The sequence below is a fragment of the Tamandua tetradactyla genome, chromosome 6 (assembly GCF_023851605.1).
Source record: "Tamandua tetradactyla isolate mTamTet1 chromosome 6, mTamTet1.pri, whole genome shotgun sequence".
In the NCBI taxonomy this organism is placed as follows: Eukaryota; Metazoa; Chordata; class Mammalia; order Pilosa; family Myrmecophagidae; genus Tamandua; species Tamandua tetradactyla.
The window spans coordinates 51989325-52004911 of record NC_135332.1 but is presented as its reverse complement, the minus strand read 5'-3'; the positions used below and the strand labels follow the sequence as shown (position 1 = coordinate 52004911).

The window sequence follows — 15587 nt, the reverse complement described above, 5'->3', positions numbered from 1 at the left end:
GCATTGCATTGAATCATCATTGTTTCTTTAGTGCTCTTTATTTTTTTTAGTCATGGGAACATATATATAACATAAACTTTACCATCTCAGTCACTCCTAAACATACCGTTGTGTGGGATTACTCATATTTACACTGTTACGGTACCGTCACCACTTTTCATTACTAAAATTTTCCCATTTCCCTAAACAGAAACCCTATACCCATTATGTATTAACTTCCTGCATCTCTGCCCCTGGCAACCTGTACTCTTAATTTGTCTCTGTGAGCTTGCGTATTCCCCCCTATTTTCTTTGTATTTACCATGGAGCTTAAATTTAACCTTCCAAATCTTTAACGGTCATTTGCTCTGCCAGTTTAACTTCAAGAGTATACATAAACTGTGTTCCTATACCCTTCTGTCCCCCTACCTTTGTGTAGTTCTGGTCACAAATAGAATTTTTAACATTATGAGTCCAGATGCACTGATTCGTCATTACATTTTTCTTTTTCTTTGGCATGGGTAGGCTCCGGGAACGTCAATACATTTTACACATTTGCTTTTTAGATCCTGTAGGAAGTAAAAAGCAGATTTACAATGAAAAATACAGTAGTATTGGGATTTATGTTTACCTATGTCATTACCCTCACTGGAGATTTTTATTTCTTTATGCAGCTTCAATCTGTTGTCTACTGTCTATTCCTTTCAACCTGCAGAACTCTCTTTAGCATCTAGCCAGTCTAGTGATCAATTCCTTCGTCTTTTGATTATCTAGGAATGTTTTAATCCGTCCTTCTCTCTTTTTTTTTTTGATTTGCTTCTTTTTAATGCTTTTATTCTACATAAATTACTACCACAAGCTAATGTTTAAAAAGCAAATAAACTGGACAGATGCAGGACAAAAATCAGTTCACCCAACTATAAAAGGTGTTATCTGTTTTTTAAAAATTACAATAAATGCAGAATGTTGGATGCATGCAGTAGCCTTAAATGGGAAAAGAAAAAAAAAACCATCGATTCACACTGTTCAAAATAAACAACAAACAAAAAACTCATGTCCTTCTCTTTTGAAAGACAGTTTTGCCTGATATAGAATTCTTGGTTGGCCATTTTTTGCTTTCAGCATTTTAGATACATTTTCCTATTGCCTTCTTGCCTCCATCATTTCTGATAAGAAATTAGCACTTAATTTTATTGAGGCTCTCTTGTTTGTGATACATTGCTTGTCTCTTGAGGCTTTCAGAATTCTGCCTTTATCTTTGGCATTTGATAGTTTGATTATAATATGCTGCAGTATTTGCCTATTTGGGTTTATCCAGTTTGTAGTGTGTCACGTATATTGGATGTGGATATTTATGTCTTTTGCTAAATTTGGAAGTTTTCAGCCGTTACTTTTAATATTCTGTCTGCCCCTTTCTCTCTTTCTTCTCCTTCTGGGACTCTCACAGCATATGTTTGTATGCTTGATGGTGTCATATGTTCCTAGGCTTTGTTCACTTTTCTTCCTTCTTCTTTCAGCTCTTTAGACTGAATGATATCAATTGCTTTATCCTCAGGTGCTCTGCCACCTCCAATCTGTTGTTGAATCTCTCCAGCAAATTTTTAATGTTACTGTGGTCTTCAGCTCTATTTGCTTCTTTTTCATCTCTGTTGATATCTGTGTGTTCATCTCTCATTTTCCTGATTTCCTTTAGTACTTTGTCCATGTTTTTTCCATTAGCTTTTTGAGCAAATTCAGGACCATTTTTTAAAAAGTCTTTCATGCTAATGCTTTAATCCTCTTTCTGGGCCATTGCATCTTTTTTTTTTTTTTGTATGTTTTGTAACCTTTTGTTGACATTTTGATATTTTAATGTATTGTTGATGGAATTTAGACCCTGAGGCATCTGTTCCTAAAGTTTGTATCAGCTAGTCTCATGATAGAGTTATCTCCAAATGCCAGGAGGTATCAAAAACAAAAAAAGAAGAAAAAACCCCATCATTCCCAGTTTTTGCAGACTGATTTGTGCAGGTGCTCTCTTTCAGGGCTTATCCATACAATGTGTTTAGAGAATAGCTCCAGGCTATAGAGAAAGCATAGGGACCTCCTTGATTGTCTCAGGGGATGCATCTTGTTTTAGGCACTCCCCCATTACAGTCTCATTGTCCCTTCTTCCCTAGGAAAACAATCCCTGGCACTGCACTCTTTGCCCTGTGGACAACAATCTTGCCCTCGGCAAGACAACTTCACTACTTTCTCACAGTGCTCTGTTGGAGAGCCCTGTGAACTGCTTTCTACATGCAGGACAGTTTCTGAGACAAGTACCCCAGCAGATTGGGCCAGACATACATGTTTCCAGTACATGCATGAAGGTTACTCCGCTCTCTCTGGAACCAGAATCAGGGATCTGCACTGGGAGTGTCAGCTGACTCTGTCAAGCATGTAAAGGGTTGGGGGAGGGGCATGCCAGGGTGCCACGAGATTCTAGGACTTTTAAGTGGCCTTTTCCTTGATTCAGCCCTCACCCTGTTACTGCAGCCCTGTAAGTGTTTTCTGGAGCTTTGAGAAATATTTTTCTGCCAGTTTTTGTTGGTTGTTCAGCATTTCTGGGGAGTGAATGATAGAGCCTCAAAGCACCTGAAGCCATCATCTTGATGCGGCAAGGTCTTATGGATTTTTGAATTCTGTAAAATGTCTCCTAGCAGGTCTTTATGGGAAAATGCCTTCTCAGAGTGTTTGTGTTTCTATTTAGGTTAGATCATTGTAACTTTTATTACTCAGTTCTTTGAAAATGTTACACTTAATTTTGATGGGAATAAATTATCAAAGCCACTTGTTCTTTTTTTTTAAATTTTGCTTTTATAAATGTCATTTGGGAAATGTGCAAAACAATTATTGAGAAATATTGAGGTGTAATGATTAGCTAGATGGATGTTACCTGAACTAGTTTTCAGCCCAGCCCATTAATAATTTTCTCCTATTTCTGAGAGCTGATGAGTTTATGTTTTAATATCTTTTTCTGATTATAAAAGAGAGACATGATCAACGTAAAAAGTTTAGAAACTAAAAAAGAAAAAAATAATCTGTAATTCTTCCACTTAGCTAATTGGGTTTATCGTAAAGTTTTCATAATGGATGGTGATGATGGTCGTGCAACATTGTGAATGTAATTAACTGAATTAGATATTTAAATGTGGTTAAAAGGGGAAATTTTAGGTTATATATTGTACTAGAATAAAAATTAAAAAAACATATAGGACTGTACCACACATGAACCCTATTATAAAGAGTGGACTATAGTTAATAGTACAGTTATAAAAATGTTCTTTCATGAATTGTAATAAATGTACTACACTAGTGCAAGGTGTTAATGATAGGTGGTATATGGGAACTCTGTATTTTATGCGTTATTTTTTTGTAAACCTACAACTTTTCTAATTAAAAATTATTAAAATTATAAAATTACTACCTTTTTTATTTTTGTAATGATCAAATAAAACAAATATAAATTTTTTTTTTTAATTCCAACTTCACTCCTCTCTAATCTTACTCTCAGAGGTAACCACTGTTAACAGATTGGAATGTATACTTCCAGATATTTTCTCGGACCTACAGAGATGTAAGACATATAATATTCATATGTGCTTAAAAAAAGGTATAATCATTTTATAATATCTGAAACTTGCCATATTTTGAAACTTTTTATCGGCATATAAAAACATGGAAAAATGCACACAAGTATAGAGCTCAGTGAATTTTCCCAAAATGAATATAGATATGCATCTATGTAACTAGTTCCCAGATCAAGAAACAACATTACTAGCCCTCTTGAAGCCCCTCCTGTCAATTTTTCCTTGACCCTTGTGAAACAGAGTGGATAAGTACTTTGTTGGTAGTGGCAGAGTGAGAACTTGACTATTTGTTTTATCTTGGAAATTAATGAAGAAAGCTATTAATGGTTTTAGCTTTGGTGGCTGTTAGGAGAACTTTAGTCATTTAAGTGCCCCCTTGGACCATTCTTTTGCTGTAGTTTATTGGTTTAAATACTGAGGCACCATAACTGTGTATGCCTTACAGTGCATTATTAGAAAGGGAGAAGATTCAAAGACATATGTAATGCAAATTTTGAGCTTACATTGTAATTAGGAGGACAATCCATATATTAAAGAACAGAACAATTAAGTACTGAATTCTGTGGTAGTGATTCATAAAAGGAATAATTGCTAACAGCATCAAAGAAGGCTCCATAATGCAGTGGAGTTTGAGCTGGGCCTTGAAGAATGGGTAGGATGTAAATGGGATGGTTGTTATAAAAGCATAAGTCAAGGCATGAAAGTAGAAATTAATGATTCAGAGACATTGAGCAAGCAGGCCAGACTAACTAGTATGGGGCAAATATGCTGAGGAAAGGTATAGAGTAAATTTGGTAATATAGGGTAGTGCCAGATTATAGAATATATTACAGCCAGAGAGTGGGAACTTGGCTGGAGGCAGTAGAGAGCCATCATATAGCAAAATGGATAGGAGTATTGGCCTTGGAGCCAGGAATATTCAAGTTCTAATATTGACTTTTCCATTTCCTAGTTGTGTGACCGAGGGCAGATTGTTCAACCTCTCTGGATATGTTTCTTCATAAGTAAAAATGGAGAGAATATCTATTTCAAAGGTTTATTATGATGGGAAAATAATACAAAGTTCTTGGCACAGGGTCTTGCATCAGGTAAATGTGCAATAAATTGAACTGTTTCTGTCGTTCTTAAGGTGAAGAACAGCTCGATTAAAGCACTGATGTGTGTAATGAGGGAGACTAGCAAAAAATTATAATTACCCCCAGAGATGTAGCAATATAAGGGTTTTTGTTATGGTAGTGGTAATAAAAAAAACTAGACTTGAACTCCTCCTTTTAGGAGGAAATGTTTTGAGGGTTCCCCTCTTTGTGTGTGTGTGTGTGGTAACATACAAAACCTAAAATTTGTCATCTTAACCATTTTTAAGTGTACAATTTAGTGGGGTTAATTACAGTTACAATGTTGTGCTACCATCACCACCATATATCAGCTAAACTTTTTCATTGCCCTAAATAGAAATTCTTACCCATTTAGCAGTAACTCCCTCTTCCCTCTCCCCCCAACCCCTGGTAACGTGTAATTGACTCACTAATTCTATGAATTTGCTTATTCTGGGTTTCATATAAGTAGAATCATAAAGTTCTTGTCTTTTCATGTCTGGCTTCGTACTTAGCATAATGTTTTCAAGTTTCATCCGTGTTGTAGCATATATCAGAACTTTATTCCCTTTTATGGCTGAATAATATTCTGCTGCATGCACATACCATATTTTGTTTATACATCTGTGGATGGACACTTGAGTTTTTTCCAACCCCTGTGATCTTTTATTAAACAGTTGTTATACCTCTGTGGTATCTTGGACTATACACTTTTGGCAAGATGAATTTGGCTTTGTTTATATTCTAGAAGAAAATATTATGTTTTGTCTGAATTATCTAGTTGTGAAGCACATTTGTGATAATAATGGTGAGACTGGTATGTTTTTTGGATCCTTTGGCAAATTAATTCATGAGTGATCATGGAAGGATTTAATTTTTAGTTTCTATATAATCCTTAAATAGAAAAAAAAAAAAGGCCTTTATCTACAGGTTAGAGTCTGAAAGAAGGTATCGACACAGAAGTTTCCCTTGGATATTAGGGATACCTTTTAGGTCAGCTATTTTACATAGTTGCTTCTTGAAGTGCTGTCTAGTTATTTTTAATATAGAAAATGTCAGGGAATTGCTAAATGATGTAGAGGAGAGTTACAACTGCTTTTGTGCTCTTGAGAGCTTGTTTTAGGTCAGGGGAAGATAGGGAGGGGTTGTACTTTTCTGCTAGCTGATCTGGTAGGTGTTTATAGACATAATCTAAATTAATGAAAAATTTTCACATTTTGTTCTTTTCATATGAAGTCTAATAAAAACTAGCCTCTGAGACATTCGTAAACTTCCTGTATAAATCTTTTTAAGTCAGAGTCCTTTAATTCTAGTTTGAAAAATGAGCTGGCTTTAAAATGGACATGTCATATACAGCTCCTATTCCATTGTTCAGGAAGACTGAGCTTATATATATGAAATGCTTTGCGCTCCATATAAGAAGGGGCTTCTTAAATTTAAAGTGCTTTTTTAAAAAATTGTTATTTCTTTATTATAGTAGGACTTAGGAACTAAGCCTAGATATAGAGTGAATTGTAGATTAACATCTTAACACTTGCGAAAACTCTGTGGATACAAATGACAAACTAGGTAACAGGTTGCCTTCCCCAATCCACATTTTATTTGGTTTTCTTAAATGAACTCCATGTACTGCTCCATCATTACTACTAAGAAAATATCCTACAATTTTTAGCATATTCCATCCCAGCAATATTATGCCCCCAAAATTGGCATTGGTGACTGAAGTGTTGACACCACCTGCCAGTTATGCAGCGGTCTGCCAGTTAATAAGAGTTCTTTCTAATATTAGATTTGAATAAGATTTAAGTATTTGCTTCCTAATTGTGCTGAAACCTGCTAAGCGAGTGGCTGTCTCGTGTTTAATTGGATGTAGATGTCTTGTATCTGAACCAGATTGGAGCCAACTGTGTGTGCATGTGTTTGGTCTTCCTGTTCTTGCAAATGATTTCGTGTATTTCCCCCTCCCTCACCCTTTTAACTTGTAGATACATACCTTTTCAGTACGCCCCCCTTCCCTTAATTTCTGCGTCACGGGAAGCAGGACTTTCCGACCAGGAGAATAGATGTGTGTAGCGGATCTAATGTGCAAACCTAAATCTGTCCACGGTTATGAGGGGTGCAGTTAAGTCTGCAAAAAAAAAAGAAGGGTGAGGCAAAGAGAGGCCTGGAGAGCATCTTTTTTGCTGTCAGTGCTCCCTTGGCAATTGCTGTGGAAGTCTGAGGCACTCTGGGAGGTACCAACCAGATGGGGGTCACACCAAATACCCAGGCAGAAAGTGGGCAAGGAAGCGGCGAGAAGGGGCGCGGCATCACCTGGTCCAGCTGCGGGATGGGGGCCGAGAGAGACGGGTGCACAGCTAACAAAGAGGAGCCGCTCCGGGGCGGGGACTGGGGCCTCAAGTATCTGGCCTATCCCCGGCAGCTGACCTCCCTATGGACCTCCCCAGTTGGCTGCTTAGCGAGTCGCTCTTCTGGCTCTCTGGCTCGCCATTGGTTGTGCAGGCGAGAGGCGGATGGCCTAGGGCCGGCTTGGAGTTGAGGAGGCGGGGCTGGTTTCCGGCGGCGGAGGGGAGCTAGCTGCAGCTGGCGGGGGGAGGGGGTGTCGGCGCACTGCCGAGTGCTGAGCTCCGAGAGCCTAGCACCCGGAGCAGCCGCCTCCCCCTCCCCCTTCCCCTCCCCAGACCACTAGAACCCCCTCTTCGTCCATCCTCCCGGGGCAGGGGCAAGGAGGGCTGAGCTGTCCCAGGCGGGCTGGGCGGAGCCCGGAGCCCCACAGAGCGCTGCGGAGTGAACCTCACCTCCCTTCCAGGTCGCAAGGTGTGTGTGTGCTTTTTCTAACGCAACCCAGACTTCAGCCGACCTAATCTTGTAAGAAAAGGGAAGAATAGAATGGGAAGTAAGATCTCCACATCCCATCAGTTTATTTTAATTTTCTATTTTTCCTACCCTTCATCCTTCTTCTTCTCACCCCTGCAGCCGGGTAAGGAGATTTAGGACTCTTATCTTTTTTTTTTTAAGTGATATGTTGATGTGTTTTGAGTAGTAAAATGCACAGAAAGGAAAAGAGAATCCCCCTTTTTGGTGGCGTCTGATGCAGTAAGCCGGAAAGAAAAGGGGGCAAGGTAGGAGTGGGTTTTTGGAACTGTGCTGCATCCGTGTCCATTAAGGCTGTCTTCACCATTTTTCATACTTCAGCTACCTTAATCATCCAGCCTGAAAGGAGAGAATGTGCTTGTAAAAAAAAAAAAAAAAAAAAAAAAAAAAAGCAGCTCACATGGTAGTTATAGGAAATCCTGATAGTTGTTAGAGATGAACTCTGCTAAAGTCGTGGTACATTCCACTGGCTTTGGCTTTGTGTGGTAGCCAAGCTCTGTTGGAGAAACCCAACTAGAGCAGGCAAACTTAACCTTGCCGTTCCTGAAACTTTAAAGCTTTATTTATTTTTCCATGGATATATTACTTATATCCATAGATTCTCAAAAGGATTAGTTTCTGTGTTCAAAAACAAAATCCAAGCTTAAAAGAAAATCCAGGTGAATTTTGTTGTTTCAATGCAAAGTTTCCTTCCATCCCACCCTCTGACTTTATGAATTTGGGTGGTGTAGTATTACATTTTAAATTATATTTATCTTTCTTGAATCCCTTTGCTTCTACAACTTATGTATTCCTTCTTTCTGAAGGACAGAGATCTCATCTCCAGCTCAAACCAGGAACCTTTTTGTAGGTTTGAAATTGAAAGTAATATTATCAATTGAAGATAAAATACCTAAAATGTATGATACTAGAAACAAAGGACATATATATAATCAGTATTATATACATAGAGAGAGAGAGAGTGGGAGGGTGGGAAGGACAGTCTGTGTTCATGGTAAACTATTTTGTGAATTTTTGACCAAAGGTGTTTGGAACAGTTTTATCTTAGCAAAGAGCTGGAATGCCAGAAGGGATGAGTATCATTTGTGGGGCATCATTTTGGTAAATATTAAAGTGTTTCAGGGTTCTTTTTTTAATCCAAGTTCACTTTCCAGGGATTGTTCTAACTGGAGTTCAATTAGGAAGACAGAATTGATAGGCCAGGCTTTTCTTACAGTTTTAGCTGGATTGGTGCTTTTTCTTTGCATTGATTTATTGGATCTCTAATTTATCCGGAGCAATTTGAGGGTGAAGGCAAGTACTATTACGAATAGGGTTGATGAGATAGGAAACTATCTCAGTTGGGAACTTTAATTAGAGATCAAGAAACTTATATTTTTTTATTTTTTTGGACACAATAGTTTTTATATCTCAGGTAGCCTTAGTATAGAATTGTGCAAAAAAGTAGATGCACAGTAATCACATGTTGTATTTAGAGTTTTTTAGTTTATTACCCATTTGTTCCTTAAGGGTCCATGAATCATATTTAAATTGGGAGGGAAAAACGGTCCCCCAGATGTTGTCTTATCTGACTCGTTAGTGAGACTGAACTGTTAAAAATCACTAATTGAAGATTTCTCAGCTATGTAGTGTGTAAAACAAAGTGCACTTTGATGTCTAAGATATGACAAGCTGGAGAAATAGCAAATAAAAATCTCTTGTAGGCCATATTAATGCAGGTACAACTTCATCTTGCTTCTATCATAAAACAAGTCTCCTTCCTTCCTATTTGATATCCTAGGTGGTTTTTTCTCTCTACGGGTGATCAGTTCATACAGCTTTATAATGTTAATTACAATTTGTTCACTTTAACAAAATATGTTTCTGTTTTCTTGACTGATTTGTGTAATCAGTATTTTGCATGTTGCAGTGATTTCCCCAAAGAATTTTTCCCAGGAGACAAAAGGCTATGTATAGAACTAATCCTAAGTGGATCTACACTGTTCTACAAGTATCATGTAAGGGGAATGGAAATCCTCAAACTTGGTCTCTGCAGGGATACAATTGTATGAAACCATGACTTCCCATAATCTCTTAGGTTGAGGAGACATAGTGCTGCTGAAGTTAACATAGCTGATTTAATTTTCTTTAGCAGTCTGTTTTTATCCATCCTGCTTATTTCTGTGAGTCACACTTCAGAATGTGTAAAGAAAAAGGGACCCTGTGTTCTCTCTAAAGGGAAACTCAAGCCCAATCCTGCATTCACATGAGAAGTATGAAGTGATCCCCTTGAGAAGGTGAAGGAAAAAATTGGACCCTTGGTGTTGCTTGATTCTCATAATATTAGCTTGAGTCTTGTAAGGTTTGTAATTGGGAAAAACTTGCTCAAGGTGAGAAAATATTAGGGGCAAAACAAGACCTGAGAATCCGTTTCTCAACAGGAGAAACTTATTTAAAGACAATGAATGCATTCATATGGAGATGTACCTGATGGTAGTTTTAGCTATTCAGTTTTGTCCATCAGGTATCAGAGATAGTTATTTTGTGCATTTGTTTAAGCGTAACCACCTCTCCCCCAGGGGTTGAATCTTTGTAAACTTAATCTTTTGAAGTAGTTGTTTTCTTGGAGTCTAAATCGGATGTTAGAAGACATGGCAGAGTCTTATCTATTTACGACTCAGGTACAGACTTGGAATTGATTGCTGGTGAATTAGTTACCTTTTCATGATGAATGGTTGCTAGGCAAATTGCATCTCTATCAATTTAATCCTCGAGATGTAGTTTACAGGTCTGCTGTTGGTGAGGACAAAAGCTGCCTTTCTTACTGCCGTTTAGAAATCCTTGTTGGATATGCACGTATGTTGCTGAGTGGCTCAAAACAAAGAACTAGACTGATGTATAGAACTTACTTTATCCATCTAAGATAGTTTAGCTTTTGGTAACCTGCACCATCATTGTCCTTGACATCTCCTGATCAAGCAGTGGGTTGGTTTGCTCTTCAGTATTACAATACTGTTGTGTTTGGTTGTCACTGGTTTTCTAACTAGTAAGGCAGTGAGCTAATGCATTCATTTTGGATACAGGCCAGTGATAACACTGCCCTTGGACCAGGGTGGGTGGAAAAATAGGACAGGGTAAACAATTGAGGGCATAAATAATGAATCTTCCAACTGAGCCCTGGGAGAGTGAAGGAGATTATCCTCAGAGCTGTTCAATCTGGCAGTGAAGGGGGAAGAGTTCACTGAATTAATTACCAGACTGTATTTGATATTGCATTTATTAGGGATTGATAGAGCCATTCAAAACAAAGTTGGCTTTCAGATCTAAACTTTTGACCTATCTTTTTTTGTTTGTTTGTTCGTTTGTTTTAAACCTGATGCTCAAATTGCTCGTTTATTTTCTTTTTAGAATTCAGGCCTTTGCCTCCCTCCCCCAACTTTGTTCTTCTTCATGTTAACATTCTATGAACACTAAACAGTCCTTCTATTTGGCCAGATCTTAGAATTTTGCTTAGAGATTTTCATTATCTGTAAATATATATGGTAATAGAATAAGAAAACCGAAAGCCCAAGGCCTGTGTTAAAGGAATCCTTTGGTACCTTTAGTAGATGTTACACTTTGAAATAAAATGTGAAGTTGTAGAGTATGATTATATAACAACTTTAAAAAGTGTAAGACAACAGTTTCCTCAGCCCAAGAATGATTCCCAGTATTAAGAAGATAAATATTGTTACTTTTGGATTAGGTAGCAGGTATCATCCAGTTAATTAGATAAGCATACTGTCATTGGTCTCAGCATTTCTCTGAGGTAGGGAAAGATAATGCCTTAGAATTCCTAAATAATGTAAATAATGATCTGGCTAGTGAAGCCAGACCCATAAATTAATGAGCAAAAATATTCCCAAGGCCACATTTTTTAAGCAGTAGTTTTTTTTTTTTAACTTCCTCTCCTTTTTTTTTTTTTTGACGTAGGCAGACCCCGGGAAAGAAACCTAAGTCTCCGGCATGGCAGGTGAGAACTCTGCCACTGAGCCACCGTTGCCTTCCTATCCTCTACTTTTTGACTGGGATTTTCTATCAAACAAGCTGATGAAGGATTTGTTTTCTTTCTCTGGTCATTGAAGAGACCAGCAGGCAATATAGTCAAAAGCTTGGATTGTATGTAGTTTCTTAACCACTCAATTCTAGACTGGAGAAGTTCAGCTCAGTTTAATGTCCTTGAGACAGTTTCCCTGTTTTATTTAATTCTAGTTGCATTGAGGTTTTATGAAAAAATTGAGATCTTCTAAATGTATTATAGATAAACTAGCTCTGATATTGACATGTCTTTGTTGGCATCTTCTGGCTCCACAGAATATGCAAGTCATTCATCATATATGGGAGAGCTATAGATAGCCAGGCCAAAGAAGGACTGTTAGCCAAAGCAACCCTTTCATCTAACACTGGGCTCTTAGTGCTAGCAGATCAGCGCTGTTGGTTAAAATGAAATCCATTTAGATTAGTCACGTTGTGATTGAGGAAGAACTGTTAAGTCATCACTTCAAAGCCACGGGTTTCCTTAAATACTGTCTGGTGGGAAAATGTTATGTTTCCTTTTTTTTTTTAAGTGGGAGAATAATTTAATATTAAGATCTAAATGGCAAGGTTTCTATAACTGCTTACTGTTTCTTTGCATTCAGCAAAGTGGGGTTGAGGATCAGTTGCTGATCTAAGTGGAAATCAGACTTTATGCTACTTGCAGAATTGAAATGATTTAGATTATATTCCCATCGCTTCAGAGGAAAAACATAAACGTTATTAGTCATAACTTCTATGTCTTCTTTCCTTCTTTCCTAAAGCACTTCAACCATTGACATTTCATTTATCTTCAGATTTACTATGTAAAGAAAGGATAGGACTTAGTCTCATTGATACTCCCTTTTAAAGTAGACAATGAGAAATTAAAGGGAATTCATCCCAGGTCACATTTCCTGAGTTCCTGAATGGTGTGTTCTATATTGCCTAGCTATTCACCTGGAAATGATTTTACTGTTTTGAAGACATTAGCTTTGTAGCTGTGAAGGTAGTGGTTTGACTGTTGATTAATTTATTCTCCCAGAATCTCTCATTGAGCAAAAAAGTGAGACCAATGGATTAATGAAGAATCATATCTTGGTTTGAACCTGTCCTGCCAGGTGTTACTGTGATTCAATAAAGTGCTTTAGAAAAGATTTTTAGCAATTGGGCTTCAGTCATTCCCTATGAGGTATACTGCATTCGGAGTGTGATGCTCTGTTAGAACATTTTCCCAGAGAGAGAAAAGGAATCTTTTAAGAAAAGTCCTTTGCCTGTTTCCATAGTCCATGGCAAAATTAGTTGAACAGGACAATTTTCAGCAAGTTATTTTTGCTTCTCCAAGCTAAACAAATGCCCCAACTGAAATACATCATCCTTATCATTCCCAGTAGATGTGCCTCAGTGTACCCAGAAGTGAGAGGCTGATGCAACCTTTGTAGCTCTCTAAAATTAGTTTCTACCCCCTTTCCCAGTCTGCCCACATGTGTTCATTTCTCTCCCATGTCTAGTTAAGAAAGTGCTATTGTGCAAGGAATGGTAATGGAAATGGTAGACTTTTTTTTATCAGTCATGGTTGCATCCAGCAGCAGTCTCTGTGTATGTGTGCAGGCAGGCATTACTTTGTTGTATTATTGCTTGAGGAGTTTTTCTGCTTTACAGAAATAAGATTCAACTCTTCAAAAAAAGTTGATAAATTGTACTTTATTAAATAAAGTCATGAGTATCTAAGAGTTAAACTTGAAATGAGAGAGCGGAAAAATAGTTATAGTTTAAGTGCTTTAATTAAAAATATTGTTACCTAATTGAAAGCTGTATTACTATCTTGGGCTGAAACTAGCAGTTAAACCACGGAGAAGCTGCGGTTTCTCAGCGAGGACCACGATGACTATGCTATTTTAAATTTCTATGCTACCAAACAGTCTCCATCTCCTTACACTGCTTTATTTTATTATCTAAATAGCATTTATCACTTACTAAGAGTCTACATAATTTACCTTTTCATTATGTTTGTCCGACTACCATACTCCACTCCTTCCTACCTCATGTGAAAATAGGAGCACCGTGAAGGTAGGAGTTTTTATTTGTTTTGTTCATTGCCAGGTCCCTAGTTCCAATGCTCAATAGATGTTGGTATAAAGTGGAGATACATACCCTTTGGAAAGGGTTATTGTTTTTCTGAAGCTAGTACTAAATTGGGACTGGATTTCTTAACTAGTTTAAAGAAAATATTCTGTATGTGGAAAAGCTGAAGGAATTCGGACTAATTACTTTAGATGAGAGAATTAACAGGCATTTAAGTATGGAAATATGAAGGACCAGTATATAAAGATAAGTGACTAGCTCTTATTCACCTTGACAGGGTACTTTTAGGACAAAGGAATAGATAGAATCCTGAACAAGGAATACAGAACATACAGAAAAATTCCCTAATTTTTTAGAATAAACACTGGAACGAACGACCAAGGAGGAATAGATTCTCGGAATGTATTTTCAGCTCTGGCATAATGTAGACGGCACTGGAGAGTAGAAAAAGCACAAATCTAAGAGTCAGAATATCTGGTTGTAGCCTAGTTAGTTAGAAGCTTTGTGTCCCTAGACTGGTCTGTTATATTGTATAGTTCCTAGTTTCTTTATCTGTGAAATGGGACTAATGATATGTGTCCAGATTCTATTTCATAGGGCATTTGAGAAGATCAAGTGAGAGAATCCATGTGAAAGCCCTTTTGAAGATTATATTTTCGGATGTGTTAATGACTTTACAAAACCATCTTTGTTATCATCTTTGTAAAGTGATTTAGAATAATAGAGTCTGGAAGTTGAATTTAGTGGTCGCCTAGTCCATTCCCAGCTAATGAGAAGAGACCCTATGATGTATAATCATAGCTTTTGCTTCAGTATTTCTAATATTATGCCAGTGTTGAACAAGCTCAAATTGTTCTTTATGTTCACCCCAAACTCCCCTTTTTCAGACTGTTGACTTTTTTTTAAATCATCTCTGGAGCTCAGAGATAAAGCTATTTCCTTCTTTGTATGACCGTCCTCTTATGCCACCCTTATTTGGGATTATCGTCTCTCCCCTCCGCAATCACGATAGCCGCTGTGGTAGTTAGATTCAGTTTTCTACCTGGCTAGGTGAAGGTACCTAGTTCTGTTGCTGTGGACATGAGCCAGTGGTGCGCGAACCTCATCTGTTGCTCATTGTATATGCATTCGGCTTAGTGGCATGCCTGCTGTAATGAATGATGTTTTATTTAATTGACTGGTGCTTAAATGAGAGAGCTCAATGTAGCACAGCCCAAGCAGCTCAGCATACCTCATCTCAGCACTTGCAGCTCAGCCTAGGCCTTTGGAGATGCAGAAAGAAATCACCCTCAGGAAAGTTCTTGGAACCCAGAGGCCTGGAAAGAAGGCCGGCAGAGATCACCCTGTGCCTTCCCACTTAAGAAAGAACCTTAGTTGAAAGTTAACTGCCTTTCCTCTGAAGAGCTAATGAAATGAATCTCCTTTTATTAAAAGCCAGTCCATCTCTGGTGTGTTGCATTCCAGCAGCTAGCAAACTAGAACAGCCACTTAACTGACTTCTGCCTTCTCCTATTTGTCTCTCGCACTTTGAGCCACTGTTTTGCACAGTGGCTGTATTATTTAACACTCCCACCTACAGTATATGTGGGTTCCTGTTTTCCCGCACTCTTTTTTTTTTTTTAAATAGTCATTCTAGTGGACATGAAGTGATATTTCACTGTGGTTTTGATTTGCTTTTCTCCAGTGATCAGTGATACTGAACATTTTTTCATGTGCTTCTTGGCCACTTGTATCTTTTTTGAAAAATGTCTATTCAAGTCCTCTGCTCATTTTAGAAAATTCAGTAGTTTGTCTTTTTGTTGTTGAGTTATAGGCAAATAAGGCTCTCGTAATGTGGCACGTCAGGCTCATCTCCAAATTCGGCACATAGACCAGATACCTTGTTCTCCATACTAGATGACTTGTGATTCCC

At 37.8% G+C, this 15587-nt stretch overlaps 1 protein-coding gene and 1 long non-coding RNA gene across 6 annotated transcripts in view; one reads left to right on the top strand and one right to left on the bottom strand.

The window, feature by feature from the left end:
- Positions 1-15587, top strand: part of FAM222B (family with sequence similarity 222 member B) — an 86907-nt gene that overhangs the window by 25329 nt on the left and 45991 nt on the right. The window contains exon 1 of one of the 5 annotated variants that reach the window (XM_077165318.1): positions 7345-7501. The exons of 3 other annotated variants lie outside the window; for them this stretch is intronic. The gene's annotated coding sequence lies outside the window, so the exon portion shown is untranslated. Of the gene's footprint in view, positions 1-7344; positions 7502-11508; positions 11550-15587 lie in introns of those variants that run through there. One more of the 5 variants, XM_077165321.1, reaches the window with a different exon arrangement.
- LOC143687921 (uncharacterized) lies at positions 250-7063 on the bottom strand. Its single transcript, XR_013177734.1, has 3 exons — positions 6998-7063; positions 6678-6812; positions 250-548 (listed from the first exon to the last, which is right to left on the bottom strand). It is a non-coding gene; the product is annotated as an uncharacterized LOC143687921 (long non-coding RNA).